The following is an 18,949-nucleotide window of genomic DNA, read 5'->3' on the forward strand; positions in this document are numbered from 1 at the left end:
AAGCATATCAAAAAACTAGCTCAGGAAGAGCTACAAGATTGAAAGAGCCATTTATTCTTTGAAAAGAAAAACAAGAATTAAAAAAGTTCTTTGTGGCTTCTGTGGTTTTAACAAATCAAAAGAAATTTCATACAGAAAATGGCACAAATGTACGTCCTCTACCTTGCAATAATGAAATCTACTCAAAAATCTTACATATCTAGGAAACTGAGAATTAGAAATGAAGTTTTAGTTTTTATTATTGCAATTGGCTTTTTCTTTTCCTTCAGATACAGACAAAAACTTCCTTGAAAATCCATCCTGTGTAATTCATGGTTTGCAGACACTGGAGATCTTCTATAAGGAAGGGCACACAGTAGAGAGTTTAAATTGAAAGGTCAGCTCCACACTGTCCTGCATCATGGTGGAAGAGTAGAACATAGAATCACAAGGTTGGAAACGACCTACGAGATTATCTAGTCATCACCATTGCCACCACTAGTACTAAACCATATCATGCAGCACGTCATCCAGACGCCTCTTGAACACAGGGACCTTATGTGAAGTGCCATTCTATGGCATACAGGAGTACAATTTTAGGCCATGTTAAAGAGCTCACTGAGAACCATTTTTTAGTCTCATTGTAAGATGTCACTTGAATGGCCTATAATTTGATTTGCCAATTGTGTGTTGTGAGTAATCCTGATTTATAATGAAGTAAAAGGTACAGATGGAAAAAAATGATTAAAACAGTATAGCTTATTAAAATATGTCTCTTGGAAAATTCTGCTTTTTCCCTTAAAAACATGAAAATACTGATTTCATGTTGCTCCAAAATTACTTATAATGTCTCAGTTTGTCTAAATAAATCAACAGGTCTCAACCTGGGACAAATGATGTAAAAAGCAGTAGTTTTGCATTTTTATATTTATTTCTACATTAGTTTATTGGGATACTACAGAGTTCTCACCTTCTGAAGCACAAATAATTCATACCTTATTCTCACTGCCATCAGTGTTGCCTGTATTGCAACATGGTACAGTTCAGGGGCTTGTGGTACTGGAAAACAGTTCGGAGGAAGCAGGTTGCTTTGGAAGAATGGGGGTTTTGGCTCCTAAAGTATTGTTCTTGTGAAGTTTTGTGACAACTTACAAGAGTCATATTGAATGCTGAACAGAACAAAAGCAAAGCACTTCTAGGACGGCTGATATGTTTTTCCTGCAAAAAGCTTCAGCCTCTGATTGAACTTTCTCTGTATTTGTCTTCACATTAGTAAGGTCTTGATGTTATTTTTTTCCCACAAAACACATTAAAACGTTTCATGGAAAAAAGACATTACTACTGGAAAGTGATAATTTAAAAATCCTCTTCCCCACATTATACCACAATTTCTGATGAGAAATATATATTTGTTTCGGTCTCTTCTTTCCACCAGCCTAATACACAGTCTTGTGTATTCATGCACAAGCATTTGAAGAGCTCCACTTGGCTGATACTCTCAAAGAGTCTCCAAGCACTAAGGATAGCTGTTGTGCTTTACCTTGTTATGGAACACTAACAATCATTTCTCAGCAGAATAAAATGAGAGATGAGTAAATGTGTTTTATATTTAACTTTTGAGGCTTCCAGCTTGTTCTGGACAGGAAATACTTGAACAATAATCTGTTGCTCTCTGTTGTCAGTGTTCCCCAACCTACCTCTGCTCACTAAGAAAGAAGTAGGGGAAAACAGAAAGCTCTCCTCCTGGGTTGCTGGAAAACAAAAGTGTTGCATAGTGAGACAAGAGAATAGTAACCCTCCATACTATCTTCTCTGTGTAAGGAGAACAAAGATTTTTTTTCCTGGCTGTTTGCCTTGGTGGTGGAAATTATCCAGTTCTCATGTCCCAACAGCCCCTGGGTGTGGAAAGAAACACTCTGACTTCTCTCTGTGCTAAGTCCCTTGTGAATTAGTCTCAGGTTCAGTAGGGATTCTCTGTTCCTCAGAAAAATGCATGGCATTGGAGTGAGTTTGAAAATGTGTAGGCTTACAGAACTTAATATGACTGTTAACCTTTAATGGGAAATTTTGAAGGAGAAAGGAAGGCAAACTTTTACAAACCGATGCAAATCTTAACAGCTCCTTCTATATCAGAGGGAATTAAAGAAGAGAGAGACCCCAATGGGATAAACTTTTTTTCATGTCTTTGAATTACAGGTCAGGCTTTGCTTTTTAACAGTGAAAGAGAAGTAGGAGCAGGTATTGACTTCACAATGATGCAGATTAGGTCTGTGTGCTCATGCAGACACAAATGAGAATTCAAAGCCAGACGCCATTTCACAGAGGGAAGAAATGGAAAATTAAACCTCTCATTATTGCACTGGAAATTATAGGATTACATCTATCACCCATAACATATGACAAATCTTACAGTCAGCTTTGCTGAATGGATTTGCAAGAGATTTTAGAAAACTGGAAATGTAGTAGATGTAGTAGTTAAAGAAATAGTAACTGCAAGTTGCTCTTTGTCTTCGCGATGTGTTTAACTGAAGGTTTTCTTAAAAGGAGAAGAATTATCTCTTTGGCCTCATCTGCTTTTTCAGTTAGATTTCATTTTGTACTGAAGGAGCAGCTTAGTGAAGACCATATTCTTAAACATCTGCATTCATTTCATCAGTAGATAAAATCGCTGTTTCCTTTAGGTGCATGTGATCCGGCTGTCCTCTTTCTGGCTTCACTTGCAAAAGGGACTTAATTCATAATGTTTAATTTTCAATTCATAATGTTTAATTTTCAATTCTTAATACTCATCTGTGTTGTCGGTTTATTTAATAAATATTTAGTCTAATTCAATAGGATTATATATAATACTGTGGAAGTTTTTTTTTTCCACAACTGTTATAACTTTTTTTTTGTGGGGAAAAAAAAAAAAAGAAAAAAGAATACAATTCATTAAAAAATAAAAGAAAATGAAAAGAAAAACAACTATGGCTTTTAGAGTTGAGCAGTGAGCAGTCAAGTATTTTTCTTCTTCACGCAATTAAAAAAACCATGAAGATTATTTCACACTTTCAAACATCCCGGAGTTAATGTGTATATCTGAGGAAGAGTTTGACTTAAATGATTTCTTTTATCATTTTGAATTCTTATCCATTACAAATATGGTTGCTTCCAAACACGATGGGCCATAGAGTACAGCCACAACCAGGCAAAGCAGGCACATTCAGGTTTCTCAGGCATACATGATCAGTGAATGGAATGGATTGTTAAACTGTGCTAAATAAGAACAAAAGCCCTAGTGAAGTATTCCCTTACTTAGAAGCAGTTTTCTGTTTCAATCTCCTTATTCTGTTACATCATGGGATAATATGCAGGAGACATTGAGCCAGAATTGCTTTAATCAAATAAAGAAGCTGAAAAGGACTTCTACCCCTAGTATCATTTTATTGAGACTAATATTGTTATTGTCTGCAGTGTCCGTATCAGACAATCTGGATTGATTTAATCATTTCAGGCAAGGTTACAGAGTATCCTCAGTATGTGTCCATCAGCATATCTTTATGAAGATCAGTGCCCTCATACTGATTTACATCAGCCCAGGGCTTACCAGGTAACTTCAAACCCCAGTTGTTTCGAGGAGTTTCTGGATGAACTCTGACTCATTTGCTATTCAAAAGTCATGAAAGGAAGCATCATAATTTGAAAAGACGTGGCACATACTATATCCCATGTGAGAGCTGGATGTTTTATACCAGGTGAATAGTGACAAGTGACTCTGTCATTGCCCTTGCCCTCCGTAGGTGTGTTAGTGACCCTGCAGCCAGCACAAGACTGGACCCGTTTCTGTGCTCAGGGAACATGGAGGGCTGCCAAGAACTGATGACTGCCAAGTATGGTAAATGATTACTAGGAATGCAGTGAGGTATGGAAAAGCTTCTTGGTTTTCCCCCTCCTCTAGTACACTCATATGTCGTCACCCACGAGCTGGACTGAGTGCAATGTTTGAATCAAGCCAGAAGCAATAACCCTTAAATCAGCCTGTGACAAGGTGAGAGGGAAAGAAGAACGTGGTTACTCAGGTTTGGCAACACCGTCTTGATGGTTCCACTAAAAATACTGCATTTTTTAGAAGCGTGAATGTATTGATATAAGTCGTCGCTGTAATTGGACCTTTGGTGATCATAATTAGGAGTTCATCAGTGAACACAGAGTGACATTTGAGAACATGTGCTTAGAATCTGAATGCCAAAATGTGAGGGCTTGATTTGTAGATCTGTGTTAGCAAGCTCTGTAGGGGATTTCCATCCACAAAATGTCTTCCTGTTAAGCTGTGTGCTCAGTCAGAGAGATAACAAGGGTGACATGAACAGGGATATTTCACTCTTGCTGCTCAGTCTTCCCTTGTTCAAAAGATTTCTGTTGTCAAACCAGGGGAGAAATGATAGCACACACTTATTGAGCCTCTGTCACATATCAACAACAAAGGTGAGATTGAATCTGAACATTATCTGCACAGAGCATCATCAGAAGAGAATGGCCAAGGGTCTCCACATGCCAATTGTCCGTCTGAGCGTCTGTCTGACATCTGTAAATGGCAAATGTATTCCCTGGAACATACAACAGTTCTGGAACAGGGAAACAGATTGTGAATGACTTAACTATCACTAATAGTAGCCTGTAATTGCTATCTTGTTAGGTTGTGCTCATTTAAAGAGACCCCCTGAGACAAGAAACAAAGTCAAGGGCACGTCTTGCACAGATCTACCCTTACAGATTATCTGTGGGATTACTCCTGTGTTTAGCCTTGCTATTGAAATAATCAATTACGTTCATCTTCTAATTAATGAACTAGTATCCGTTTCATAGAACATGCTCATGTCATAATTACACAATTGTGTTACCAATGGAGCACTTGGGGAATGGACATGTGCAGAGTGCTATTGAGGTTGAGTTGCAGTCTGTGGAGAGGCAAAGGTAGTGTTTCCTGTGCTATTGAGTGGACAATTTTTTGGTGAGAAGATACAAAAGAATCTGATCAAAATGCCACTAGTAAGAAAACACTTTTCTTTTTTTTTGTTTAATTATATATTAACCATATTTTATATTCAGAATGTACTCAGGTTTTAATTCCAGTGTTTTTTTTTAATCTTAACTGTGGCAGAAAATTCATTCTATGCAGTAGGAAAAGATTTTAACTCAGTATATAGGGAGAAAGAAAAAACTCTTCATTTTGTTTCTTACTATTTATTACAATCCACTGTTAAACTTTTTTATGTATAAGGTTTCAGAATTCCATGGTATCTTGAAAATCTTTAATAAAATGTATACCATCAATATTAAATGTCTGAATAGAGACTTTATGGAGAGAGAAGTAGATGGGCAGTTTGATCACTTGGAAAATGATACTTCCATTCAAAATGAGTTTGCCTGATGATATTTCATACCTTATATCAATTAAATTCTATATTGAAAAGAGAAGAAAATATATGCATGCAAGGCTTTATTAAAACCAAGAAGAAATGTCACAGTGAATTACTGGGGTAGCTCTTTAACTGGTGTAAATTAGCCTGTCTCCACTGAAGTAAGAGAGAACACAGCTCTTTAAGTTCTGCTTTCCAGTGAATCTAAGCTTGGCTTATAAATACATACTTGTACATATACAATTTCTCGAACAACAGTATTCAAGATTATTCATAAAAATGGCTTTTCTATATTCCTCCTGGAATCTGAGAATATTTTACGTATTGATGTCAGTGAATCAGGACATACAGCAATAAAAGGTAGTTGGGAGGATCATAAAAAGAGCTCTTTGTACATCAAAACAGATAAGTAGGCTATGAGTATGCTTTTCTCAACTCTGTGAACTAGAAAAAAAAGATTAGTTTTGTTTTGTGATTTGCTTTTTTGTTTGTTGTGATTTTTTCCCCATTTTTCCTTATTGTCTTCTGTGCACTTAAGACCTAGTTTTAAATTTGCGTATTTCATTTGGATATGCAACTGGTATTAATTTGCATAGCACTTATTTATCACTGATCATCTGATGGAGGGGTGTTGTCGTACAAGTAATAGAATAATCCTCTGTTATGTAAATGATGACAGAAAACGCCTGTATTATATAATTACAATTTGAGACAAAACAAGAAGAAAATTCTATTAATAATTTATGCATATGATAATCAAAGCAAGTTATCATGCTCACCACTTCAGAACAGAGGAAAGATGTAATAATTTTCTAGAAATTAAAGTAACTATTCTCACTTTGTCTTCCTCATACATTTAAGTGCCAAGTTTCAGCCTGAAGCATTTTTTAATGGTTGCATTACAAAACTCTCAAAGATGGCTGTAATGAAGACACTGACAAGACAAGCAATCTTGGTGTTGACCAGTGACACTGTGAGGGTTGCACTCAAGAAGTTACATAAGTTGTTGGGCAGTGGACGTACATCAGGTGCCAAATAATGAAATTAAAGATAAAATTCTCTATATGTAACTTATTCCGTATTTTTTTTCAAAAGTTTATTTTATCTGTCAATAAAATCTCTCACTTTTCTTGTGAAGATAATGAATTGTGCATGTCTTGTGCAGATAATGAATTAATGGACCTTTGTCCCAATCTGGATGGAAGTTTCTCAATGGAAATTCACTGCTGCTGCTGTACCGTCGCTTCAAAATTGTGTGTAGCAGTGGATATGTGTTCTCTTCAGCATTAACATGAATGCAAATGCACTTTAGGAAGCTTTGTTGGCTTGTGCTCTCTCTACTCCCTCTGGATATATGAGGAAAAATATGTCACATGAAAAGTAAATGTTCTCATGTGAACACATTGTATGGAGTTGTGACAAATTTGAGGTGCATAGTAAATTAAATTGATGACAGCTACCTTTGATCTCCTCCTACATACTTATTAATCACACCTCTGCTTGATTTGCTTCTGTTGAGCAGCGTCCAAGTTTTCCCTCATTTTTAAATCAGACTCCTAGTGATGTGCATGAACATACTATGCTGCTGAAGGAGGGTGGAGAGGTGAGTCTGAGACCTCATCAAGGAGAAATGTTTCACTGATTTGGAAAACTGTACAGGAATGGAAATAGAGGAGAAAAGTTACAGCTAGGGGTAATGCTAGATGAGTATCAGCACATTTCATTGATATTTCTTCTTACTGGTTATATTATGGTGGTGTGCTCATGCACAGAAAACTATCTGATCAAGATTCGGATATGATGGTCAGATCTCTTTTTTTTTTTTTTTTTTTTTTTTTTTCCAGTACAATTCTGGATTCAGATCTTGGACACCAAGGGCAGCCTCTGCGTTACTCTCTCTCATGTTTCAGTACTGACACCCTGAACATCAACATATCAGTTGTGAAAAGAGGTCTACATAAAGTCACACAAAATGTCAGCCCTGGTAAATTTTGCTCCTTTCTTTTATGAGCTAGAGAAGATAAAAGTTCTGTCCCAACACCATCCATTAAATACATTCTCTATATGTAGAGAATATATTAGAATGATACTATGGATATTGAATTTATCTTCATAAGATGGGGATGGTCTCATCAGTCATGAGTGTCACAACTAAGCAAAGACACAAGTGAATAATGAAGCCACCCTTATCGAGTACAGATGAATTCAATTTCCCCTCCACTATAATGTCATATTTGATTCAGTGAACTCTAGCATCTACTTTTTATTTTTTAAGTTGCCCATGGGTTCTATCTTTTTCTCATTCTCTCTTTCTAAAGCCATTTTTGTGATGTATTTTTCTGCTTTTATGCATTCTGCCTATCCTTTTCCTTTGTCTGACATAATGACTAAGTTGAATCATAAATGGTATACACAGAATGCAAGCACTTATCATGTCAGGTGCCTAAAGTCCCTGCCCCACTAGCATTGCCGGAGGACCTACCCTGGGAGTTGTGTTGACTACACTTCATGTACAGAAGTACATGCCACAGATAAGTTGACTTGTTCTGGGATATTTGTAAAGGTCTATTCTCTTGTGATTTTTGAAAAAGTAAGTCAGTCTACAAATTTCTTCATCCCAAAGGAGAGCAGTACAAGGGAGCTAGACTGCAGAAGTGTCTTTAACTGCTTAACAGTTCTAACTGTTGTGGATATAGGCAGAGGAGGATAGCTTAAAGATTTACGTAAGTGTGCCGTATTATGTCATGTACAGAACAGTCCAGGTTAAAAAAAAAATAGGATGCAAAAGATGCTGTGGTCTTCCTCTTACCAGGACAATTTTAGTAGATGTAGAGTTAATTAGAAAGTGCGCATCTCCCCTCTCCATAAAGCCCTGGCATCTTTCCCTAGAAAATGCCTTTGCTGGGTGCTGCCTTTGAGCCTGCAAAGGAAGCTGTAATTCAGTATGCTTTGGGTACACTGGGAACAAATGCCACCTGCCCCATGCTGCCTCAACTGGACGTTAGACACTGAGAGAAACGCACAGGGACAAAGAAAGCATGTTTAGACCCTTTGCCACTCCTAGTGTTGAAGCCGTGCCAAGGTCCTGGCTGCAGACAATGCCAGATTTGTTTTCAGCCAACTTAAATGTTCACCTAATCCTACAAAGCTGAGGTCTATCTACTTAGACAGAAGAATGTGCCACTTAGGCTTGCAAAGGCAGAGCATAGTGCTGTTCCTGGGAAGGGCTTTTCCTGTCTGACACAAGTCTCTTACTGAGATCCCCAGAGGATGCTGCAGCTTTTCCTTTTTGTAATGCAAAGAATAAATACAAACGTGTTGCATGAGCAATGCAGCTGCTGCTTTGACTCTGAGCACAGTGCTATTTTGTATCTAGGCTCTGTATTTTGTATTGCTTTATAGAGAAAAAGGCACATTAGCTCAATTTGCGGCTAATTACAGCAGTGGAAGATTCTGTGGGAATGCCTCACCAGGTTTTACCAATAAACTCCTTAGAGAAACAAGGAAATGTATTCACATTATATTTACCTAATAGATGAGATTCAGTCTGTTAGATGAGATATGAAGTAAATTAAATTCCGTGGCAGGTGAACACCCTGAGGGTACTGTAGTTTATGGCACTATATTAATATTCTGTAAGACCACTGCATGAGCTTAGTACAGCTAACTTCAAAATTAGCTTTACAGGCCACCTGCAGAATTTTTTCTGGTCGCTTTCATAGTCAGAGCTGCAATCATAGATAATTTAACATAAATATTAAGTAAATAATTGGTTCAGAATATTTCAAGGTCAGAGACATAAATCTCATTCCTGTTTCATGAATGCAAACCATAAAAATACAAGGTAGTGCTTAACCTGGCAATCTGAGTTTCCAGTGAGCCATATTCCCTGCAATTTTGGGGAAAAAAAAAGAAAAGGTCTGAACAAATTCTGCAGAAAGCAGTGAAAGAATGTGCAGAGGAATTATTGCAGAGAGATGATAATATTCAGAGCTCTATGTTAAGAATGTTCAGACTGATAAAAGATTTTAATGAGGTCTACTAAGGTTTTAGAGAACATTCATATAGATTTAGTGATATGGATATAAACGGAGGGATTTTGTTATGTTTTCCTGAAAAGATGATTTCTGAAGCTGAGCTCTGGCTGAGATAATAAGACAATGGTAGCAGATGTGCTTTCTGTAGCAGCCATGCTTACAAGATACTCTCTAATTAGCCTCCAGAAGCTTAAAACTCGCAGGTAAGCAAGAAGCAATCTTCACAACAACTAGGAGATCTCTTAGGCAGAAAAGCACATGTACGTTTTGAAGGAGGTAAACTGTTTTCCTAATTCAGTTCTCCAATACCAGAGTTTGAGCAGGAGAACAAGAGGAAATACTTTCAGATGCCGGATTTTTGGCTGTTCCCAAACCTCAGTGGTTCCAAACAGTCATACTTGGGAAAGGGTCAGCAAGTCACAAAGTCTGGTATGTGCATTTTCCCACCATCACCAGACTTTTGATATTATTTGTTTATTAGATACCACTTGTAACTTTTTTCTTACTGTAATATGTCTGTGCATTACAGGTTGATGCCTTTGTTCCTACATTGCCCTTAAGGATAATAAAAGCTAGTATTTTAATCATTGTTTTGGAGAGCAAATTGGTTTAATTAGCCTTCCAGTGCTTTCTAAATCCATTTCAAAACACTTGCTCTCTGATATTATCATCAAATTGTAAGAGGTGGCTGAGGAAGGAGAGCTGCAGGTGTCCCTCATGGACCAGGAGATGTCTGTTAATGCAAAATTGATCTGAAGAAGTATTTTTATCAGCATTTGTCACAGAAAATTGCAATCACAGAATGTGCTTTCATAGTTTGTCTCAGTTGGCTTTTACCTGTTGCTCTCATAGCAGCACAGAAATTCCTTTAGGTTTTGTAAGATTTTTATGTGTTCTTTGTATTTCAGACCATTAAATATTGAATCTCAACAAGCTAAGTTTCCTTTAAGTTGTTCCATTAGGTTGTGCCTATAGAGGATACCTGCTGGCTATTCCTCTACTACTGTAGGGAGATCTTCTGAAGGTATAAAATCGGGATAGCAGAATCTCCCTCTGGACTTCATTTTCAAAGGCAAGTATGAAGAGGCATCTCTTTGGTGCAGAAGGCCTTGCTTTGTATCTGCTAGAACTGGTAGTAAAATCCACTTGAGAGAGTTAAAAAGGCATCTGAATATTTAGTAACTTAAGCAACTGTGGGGAAAGATGCTTAGGAGTAATTGGAATGGACTAAAAAAGAGTGGAAATCCCCTGAGATCTTGACAAGAAACCTGAGAGTTTTCAGTCAGAAAGACTTTCAGTGTCTTTTCTCATCCATGTAACGGATGTTTTTCTTTCTGTATGTCCAGAAATGAGGAAGTATAAGAGAGAATTTTTAATTATTAAGTAATGTATTGATTGAAGCATAATTTCTCTCTCAAAATTGAGGCATCCTGTGTGAGGATAGAGCCTAAAAAAGGGCTACGTTTGAAAGCTTGAGCAAAAATAAAACTTGGAACAGAAAGATGAAGGATAAAAAATTGAGGCAGAAAGATATAAAAATAAGGCAAGATTATCTTACTTATTCTCACACCATAGATCATTTTCTTCTCAGATTTATTGAGATACTATGATGTGTCTTGATTACATTTTCTGTGTCTGCCAACATTCTTGAATTTGCACTTTGATACATTGTGGGTGCACACCTACTATTAAACTTTCATGATTAAATAATTTCAGTTGGGAAAAGTATGCTCCACTAAAATGAGGAGAAGTTCAATAGCTAAGGTCTAAGGCAGACATATGAGGTAATATATAGGGTAAGTTTCTATATTCTCAATTCTTCTTACTACACCCTAGAGGTACTGGGAGACAATGGAGACAATGTGTAATGAATGACAGAAAATGAGTGTAGAAGCACTGTATGGTGAAAAAAGCCTTTAGTTATAAGACCAGGAATAGGAGAAAAGAGAAATTAAGAAGTATAAGCAAGAGAGACAAAATATCTAGCAGAACAAATGGATAAAATCATTTTCAAATATGTCAGCTTGAATCAGCTAATGTAAACAATTGGAGTCTCGGTGCATGCCTAGACTAGGGAAGTTTTGCCACTGAGTACCATAAAATGGAGAAGAGTCATAAACTGCAGGAGAACAGAGCAGAAATATGTGTCTGACCATTTATAATCTTTTAATCAAACATGGAGCCCATAGCTGGAGCCTTTTAGCTTTGGAGACTACTTTGTCTGTGCATTCATAGACCATTCATAATGCAGTGAGCCATAAAACGCTCTCTCACTTTCTTGCTTCAGCAGTTTCAACACCTTCCTCTGGGAAAAATTTCTCTAATAACAAGAGGTAATTCAATTTTGCTCTTGCTCAGTCCTAAGCAAACATTTCTGGCAGTTGTGACTTACCACATTTTTGGAGGCTGTGCAGGGAAGACATCATAACTGTTAGAAGCTACTGGGTGCCCTGTCAGACAGTAAATTGAACTATTGCCTGGAATTTGGTGGATATAGTCATTCTAAAAACTTGGAGGTATTTTTTATTTAATGGCAGGGGAAACTAGTTGCTGCCCCAGTGCACTTTCATTTATGTTCTGTAGGCACGCTGGGTCTTTGTGAAGTGGCTGGTATCTGTGAGACTATGTGGGATAAATATTTGTGGTGGTATTGGGGGTAAAGTGGATTCAACACTGGCAGTGGGTGCAGAGCTGGGAGTGGTGGGGTGGGTGCAAGAAGGCTCTAAGGAGCAGCACTGCTTCCATGCCACTGCGTTGCTTTGACCTTAGTGGTAAGCATGTGCTTTGCTGATCTGAGATCCCTTGAACAGGTAAGCTGAGGAGGAAAACTTCTCATTCCAACAGCTGCATTTCTACCACTGCTATAATGTATCAGCCAGTAGCAGTGCAATTTGGGTACAATTTGGCTGTTGGAATATTCAGCACACTGTTCTAGTTTTATAAATCCTTTTAAATTTACAATTTGAGAATTCATTTAATTTGTAAAATTTCTGGATCTGTAATGTATATTCTGAAATGTTTTCTTTATCCATTTCTTTAAGATCTTATCCTGTGATTGTCTTAGTGAGGAAAGTATGCCTGTCCTTGTTTTTTATGCATGATGAGCTTTTATTAACTTATGCTGCTGCAGAGAAAAGATGTGTGGTTATGTCAGGAGCATGAAAATGCAATTAGAAATGAATAAACTTTTATTCTGTTTTGTAAGAATCAAATATTGATTTATGTGGGCTAGTTTAAAAATAAAATAAGCAAAACAAAAACAACTGTCAGAGGACAGCTTTTCTTTGCAAAGTTTCTTTGGACTTTCTTTGAAACATCTCAACTTTTTAGAAATAGGATCCCAGGCAAGACAGTGGTTTGGTGTTTTCAAATCTTTCTGTAGCTATTTTTCTCTGTAACCTTCATTGTTTGAGTCTCATCTTCAGGCCACATGGTGCCCAAACTACAGTTTGGTCCTACATTTGCACCTACAGTGCAATGTAGGTGGTCCTACATTGCACTGACAGGGGACTTCCCTTCGTGTGAGGGTTTGACAAAAAGTGTCCTTACCTCTACTGAGGATTTCCTGGTTGAAGAAGTTCTGAATACTTCTCTGTTTTAATTCTTTATACACACACACACACATATATATGTATAGAGCATTCCAAAGCAACAGCGTTCACCTAACATGTTCCTATATTTTCCGTTTTTCTTCTCTAGATGGCAATGTAGCACTTTTTCATCCACTGGGAGCCACATGTTTCTGTAAAATTTGTATAAACCTAGTAAGCCAGCAATAGATTTATTTTATTATGTGCATATAGTACTGGTTATAATGGCTCCCTTGCCACTCAGCCATGACTCTCACTCCATCACAAGCATCCTCTCACCTTCCTTGTCCTCCTCTAGTCCCCATCCCATAGGCTTCATCACCTGTTCTTGCCTCTCTTATGCTGCAATCTGAATTTTTTTTTGGCTTGCAACAGACCAGGACAACTGTGCATGCAATGGCTTTGACTTCTCTCTTTGTCACTCTTTTTGGGATGTTTACCCATATCTTGTCTTATGCACTCTTTTATGTTTTCACCTGTTCCTCTGCACCCAAATGAATGATTTCGTATTCATCTTCTGTTTGAATATCCTTTTTTTCTTCTTTTTTTTTTTCTTTTTATTTTCCTTTTCTGGAGCAAGAGCTTAATTTTTATGAAAAATTCAGTTGTGGTGCATGATAAAGAAAAAAAAAAATCATGAGCAGACTCTCATTTTTTGTCTGTAAAGCAAAATGTGCTATACTGCCAACCAACACTCCTGATCTTAGGAACAGGCTAATAGCATATATTTTCAATTACTCAAATGCATCTTCACTGCAACAGACCAACATCCACCTAGCCTTCTACTCTGTCTCTAAGAATGGCTAATGTTGGATGCTTTGGGAAAGACTATGAGAAAAATTATGTGTGAATTCCCATCAGGTGACACTCAATGCTTTAAAGATTTTTTGAGCCAATTGCTGTTTTAGTATTGTTGCATCTGTTTGCATTTGAAAGAGATTTATTTTATGAACAGTGGAATTTGTTTCATGACGTATTTATGGAATAGATAAGCAGATCTTAGTTTTCAGATGCTTTAAATTTGATTCCTAATAATTAAGTACAGTGTCCCTAGTTACTGGTTTATCGGAAATTATGAATAATTGCTGTTATCTTTTTCTTTTGATGAGATAAATTGTATGTTACACCATATAACAAAATTATCCAATGATGCTTCTAGTTTTCCTCATTTTTTCTTATCTGTTAGTCTCCTAAGTTCCTATTTCTTTTTAATCTGATGCTGAGCATGAAGATTATTTTATTTTGGGGATGACTCCAAGATCTCAATGTAAGGGATATTGTCAAATTTAAAAACCTTTGTAATGTATATATGGTGTGGTTATTTTCCTCTCTGGTTCTTTTCTTTACTGGCAGATTTCATGTGATATGCCATTGTCTTTTCACTTAGTAGCACGATATCTCCTGCAGCTCTTCACAGACAGTTTGTGAGTGAAGTGTTGTAATTTTGAATCATCAGAAAACTCAGTTACCTCATTCAAGTTTTAGCTTAGAAGATTCTCATTTATAAGCCTTCTGAAATGTGAAAGCTGACCATATGAAGGCTGTTAATGTTATATCTTTTAACTAGTAATTAAGCCTTAAGATTGTTGAGAGAATGCTCCTTTTTATCTCACGACAGTTTTCTTCAAAAGTTTGAGGTGGTGAGCAATGAAAATACGCACGCACACTAAAAGACAACTAACCAGGAAACCAACCAACCAATCAACAACAAAAAACACTACTACTATTTGGATAACACTCTTCTGTATACTTTATAGTCTCTTTCAGATAACTCCTACGAATTTCTTGGCCATGATTTACACAGAAGACATGCTTGCTACTCTGTTAAATAGCCCATGTATCAGATTTGACTCCTAACTATAACTTCTATCTATTAGATTTAAATTTCAGTGATTTGTGTCCCACCAATTATTTCACTCATTACAAAATATAGATTCAGAAAATGGAGAGAACAACAGAAGAAATAATGAGCAGCTGAGAACTGTTTGAAAATTGGAAGGTGAACTTTCACTTGGATGAGAGTCACCATGAAAATAGTAGTATTTACTTGCAAAGAGGAGGAAGGAGGATAACAATAATACAGATCTTTATGAAAAGTTATCTTAAATGAAAGGAAGTATATTCATTGAGGTAGTACTAATGACACAGGCAGAAAAATCAGCAATGACAAAGAGTAACAGCAAGTTATCCAAAATCATCTTTGCAAAATAGTGAGATTACTGTTAACCTCTAATGTGTGGATATACACACCAAATCTGGGAATTAGATTGGATATTGAAGAACACACTAAGAATGTAAGGACAAATTCAAAAAGGTGAAGGATGGCAATAGAAGTCATCTGGCAAAAGACATTAGGAGAAATAAGAAAGCATTGTAAATATATGTAGTTGGTAAGAGAAATACCTAGTAAACATGTTTCTTTCTTTCCCGTGCAGTAAAATTACTGTGAGAAGAGGATGATAAAACAGAACGGGATGTAATGTCCTTTCAGTATTAGTCCTTGAGAAAAAGGCCTCTTAGAGAGAATGTATAGCATAATTAATGCCAGGTGCAAAAGGAAGTAAGATTCAAGAATACAGTAGGAAAGAACGAGTTAGAGAGTTCTTAGAAAAGCTAGGTGTATTCAGATGTGGTGGGGGTGAAAAACATATCTGTGGAATATTTAAAGAGTTTGAAAATGCTAGAAGTTATTCTTGAGATATGGAAGATAAGCATAACACTGGTTATCACAGCAAGGAAGTAATGAAAAACTAGAAAATGGCTTATATGACAGGACTTTATTTAAATTCCACGAAAATTCTGGAACAGCTTATGAAACAAGCTGTGCTATGCTTACCTTGAAGATAAAAGCGAGACGCTTAGCAACCAAAAGGACTTAGCAGTATGAAAAAAAGAAATGGTGTTTTTTTATGATAACAATCCACATGGAGTTTAGCAGGAAACACATCTCTCCCTCAGATAAACCTGGTCTTCATGAAAAGTCAAAAGAGAGGAAGTGAAATCGCTTGATAGATAAATCCAGAGAGTAACTCCGTGATTACTGTCTAAGTAGAAACATATAGTCCTTGCCAGATTTGTTAGGGGTCTTTCAGGTCAGGTTTTACTTGAACCTTTACTAATATCCTGAATTTGGTGTTGACGTGAAGCCAGGAGGAGCTGCAAATCCTCTGGAGGACAGAGTGGGAATTTAAAATGATCTCAGTTAAATGATTCCCAATAAAAAGCTAAATATCAGTAGCGATATTCAGTTTGGTGAAGATAATCACCTACACAAATATGGAAGGGAGAACAAACGATTAAGAAATAGTCCTTCAGGAAAGAGTCTGTGAATATAATGATAACAACCTGAGCATGAATCAACAATGCCTTATTCTTACACAAGGACAAACTTAATCATAGGCAGCTTGTGCAAAAAAAAGTTTGCAGGTCATGTGACAGTTTTTTGTTCTACTCAGCCTTGGTAAGAACATACTGGAGAATTATGACAGTTCTAGAGTATCCTGTTTCATGATAAAGGTAAATAATAGAAGTCTTCTTTCAAATAAACGAACAGAAACAGGCTAATGTTGAAAGGGATAAGAATGCTTTTCCTAGAAGTGAGATAATAAGAAAGGAACGAATGGGATTGTAGCAACAGGCTCTGAAGATGTGAAAGCCTTCTGCAATGGATTATGACCATAAATTCATTGTGTGGGAATAGGCATGAACTTCAGCAAGAAAGGTAAGGCTTAGATATAAAATTTTCTAACAGTAAGGAGACCGAATCACTCAAACAATGTATTTTACTACTGGTGTAGGAGCTACATCATTAAAGATTTTCACACAACATCTGTCAAAGACAATGTAAGATCTTACAAATGACCCAGCTTTGAGGTAGGGGATGGGCTAGATGACCCCTTAATAATATTTTCAGCCATGTTCAATGTTATCTCTCGTTTTTATTCCTCAGCTTTTCTGTTTTCATCACATACGAGCTGCTTGCCATCTGCTTCAAGGGCTTATACTTCCTGTCTAAGTTTTCTTTTCTCTAATTTACCATGGAAAGTTAATGAGGCCAATTTCATACTTGGTCCAACTTCACTATTCTTTTATGTTTCCAGATCATTCACTAGTATATTGAACAACATTGGTCCCAGCAGTGATTTTGAAGTACTTCTGCTGGAAAATTCCCTACCTTTCAGAATGAATCATTTGCTATAACCTATTGTTTCTTGTTTCTAAACCCTTATTAATCCCTGAAAAGTCTTTCCTCTTATCTTGTGCCACCTTAATTGTGCCAGCACTTCAGAACCATAGCTGAAGGATCTAATTTAAAACGTGTGTTTTATTTTTGAGCACATGCTACATTGTACCTATTTGAAACACTCTTTTCTCACCACATCTTTTAAATCTTTGTTTCTTGAGATTATAAAAATGATGCTAATTCTGCCGCAGTATCTTACAGTTATTCATATGCCCCCTGTTCTAGTCTTATTATATTTTATGCTAATTAGCAGGCAAATGAATTTTCTGGTACGTGAATCAACCTCATTAGTCTGTAATTTCCAGAATTGCCTCTGCAGCCCCTTACAAAGCTTGGTTTGATATTTGTCTTTTCTAACTCTGCTGGAAAGTAATAGAGCTTGCAGTAACAGAAGGGAGCTTACAGATGTTGGTTATTCAGCAATTTCACAATGAGTTTCTTCACAGTTTTTTTAGTATGACATAGCCCTGTGTGCTGTATTGTCCTTTTGTTTAATACACTTTAAAACTTCTGTTGCTTAATCAGATTCTCCATTAAAAAAAAAAAAAAGACAGATTCAACTCCTGTCAACTCCAACCGATGAAAATATTTTTTTTTTTTTTTGTATTTTGATATTAGCTATCTTGAGTATGTCTCCCTGAGCATAGTTTTGCCCATTTGTCTAGTCTATTTTATTTTTAAAGTACATTTTATACCCTTAGAATTGTCCTTCTTTCCTCATCAGCCTGTGCTGCCAGACTTCGGAGTGTAGTTTCCAAAAATTACAAATAAGCTACCTAGAGAAAAGAATGTGGTACTTTTCTTTGGCATTCTTTCCTCTAGGTACCTACAGTATTAAATATATTCTACTTAGATGCTTTTTTTTTTTTTTTTTTTTTTGCTAAAAATTCAGAACCAATTCCTGTTAGTTTACTAGAATCAGATAGTATACTAGCACCTCTTGAGCACGATTTGTTTGTGCATTGCACCGCAATAGAGTTCTAGGCAACAGGCAGGGCTGTTAGCTTAATACTTTTACTGCTTTCAGTAATTCAAGGAAGAAAGATATGGTATTACAATACCTCCAAAAGGAGGTAGTTATATTAAAAACATATGTAGGTCACCCCAAAAGTAATGCCTCCTATTTATTTCTGTAGGAACTACAATAGAGACAAAGGGCTCAATATTTGATAGAGCAAATTCTCACTACAAAACACTGTTTCTCAACATAGTCATCATGATTTTTGCCAGCAGTGAACAAGAGCCTGCAGTCTGTGTTCATAAAAATCTGCATGGCTGTCTGAAATGTGACTCGTCTTTCAGGTCACTGTTGCCACTGCTGAAATGCATCACCCACCACCACACTGTGCTCACACCCACTATTTGGTGTATTTATAAGTACTAGAATAACACAAGAAAAAATTCTCTAAAAGAAAAAGTGAAGTAAAGAAATTATTTGTGAAACAAGTACTCCAGTAAGGATTGAATTGAAGATTGATCCTGCAACTCTGTCTTTTCTGAACAAGGTCCTTCCCAAATTCTACACATAAACTGAAAATATCACTATCCTGCAACTGCTGGCCTAGGCACATTTGAGAATTTGATGGATTTAACATCAAATTGCTAATGTGGAATTTTGATACTTTTTTAGTTATTGTCAGAGCCCCTGGTATCTAATGATCGTGTTTTGAACTGTAGGTATTGTTCCACTGATCTGTATTG

Source organism: Lagopus leucura, unplaced genomic scaffold, assembly GCF_019238085.1.
Source record: "Lagopus leucura isolate 7727_CA_CO unplaced genomic scaffold, USGS_WTPT01 Super-Scaffold_73, whole genome shotgun sequence".
NCBI classification, from domain to species: domain Eukaryota; kingdom Metazoa; phylum Chordata; class Aves; order Galliformes; family Phasianidae; genus Lagopus; species Lagopus leucura.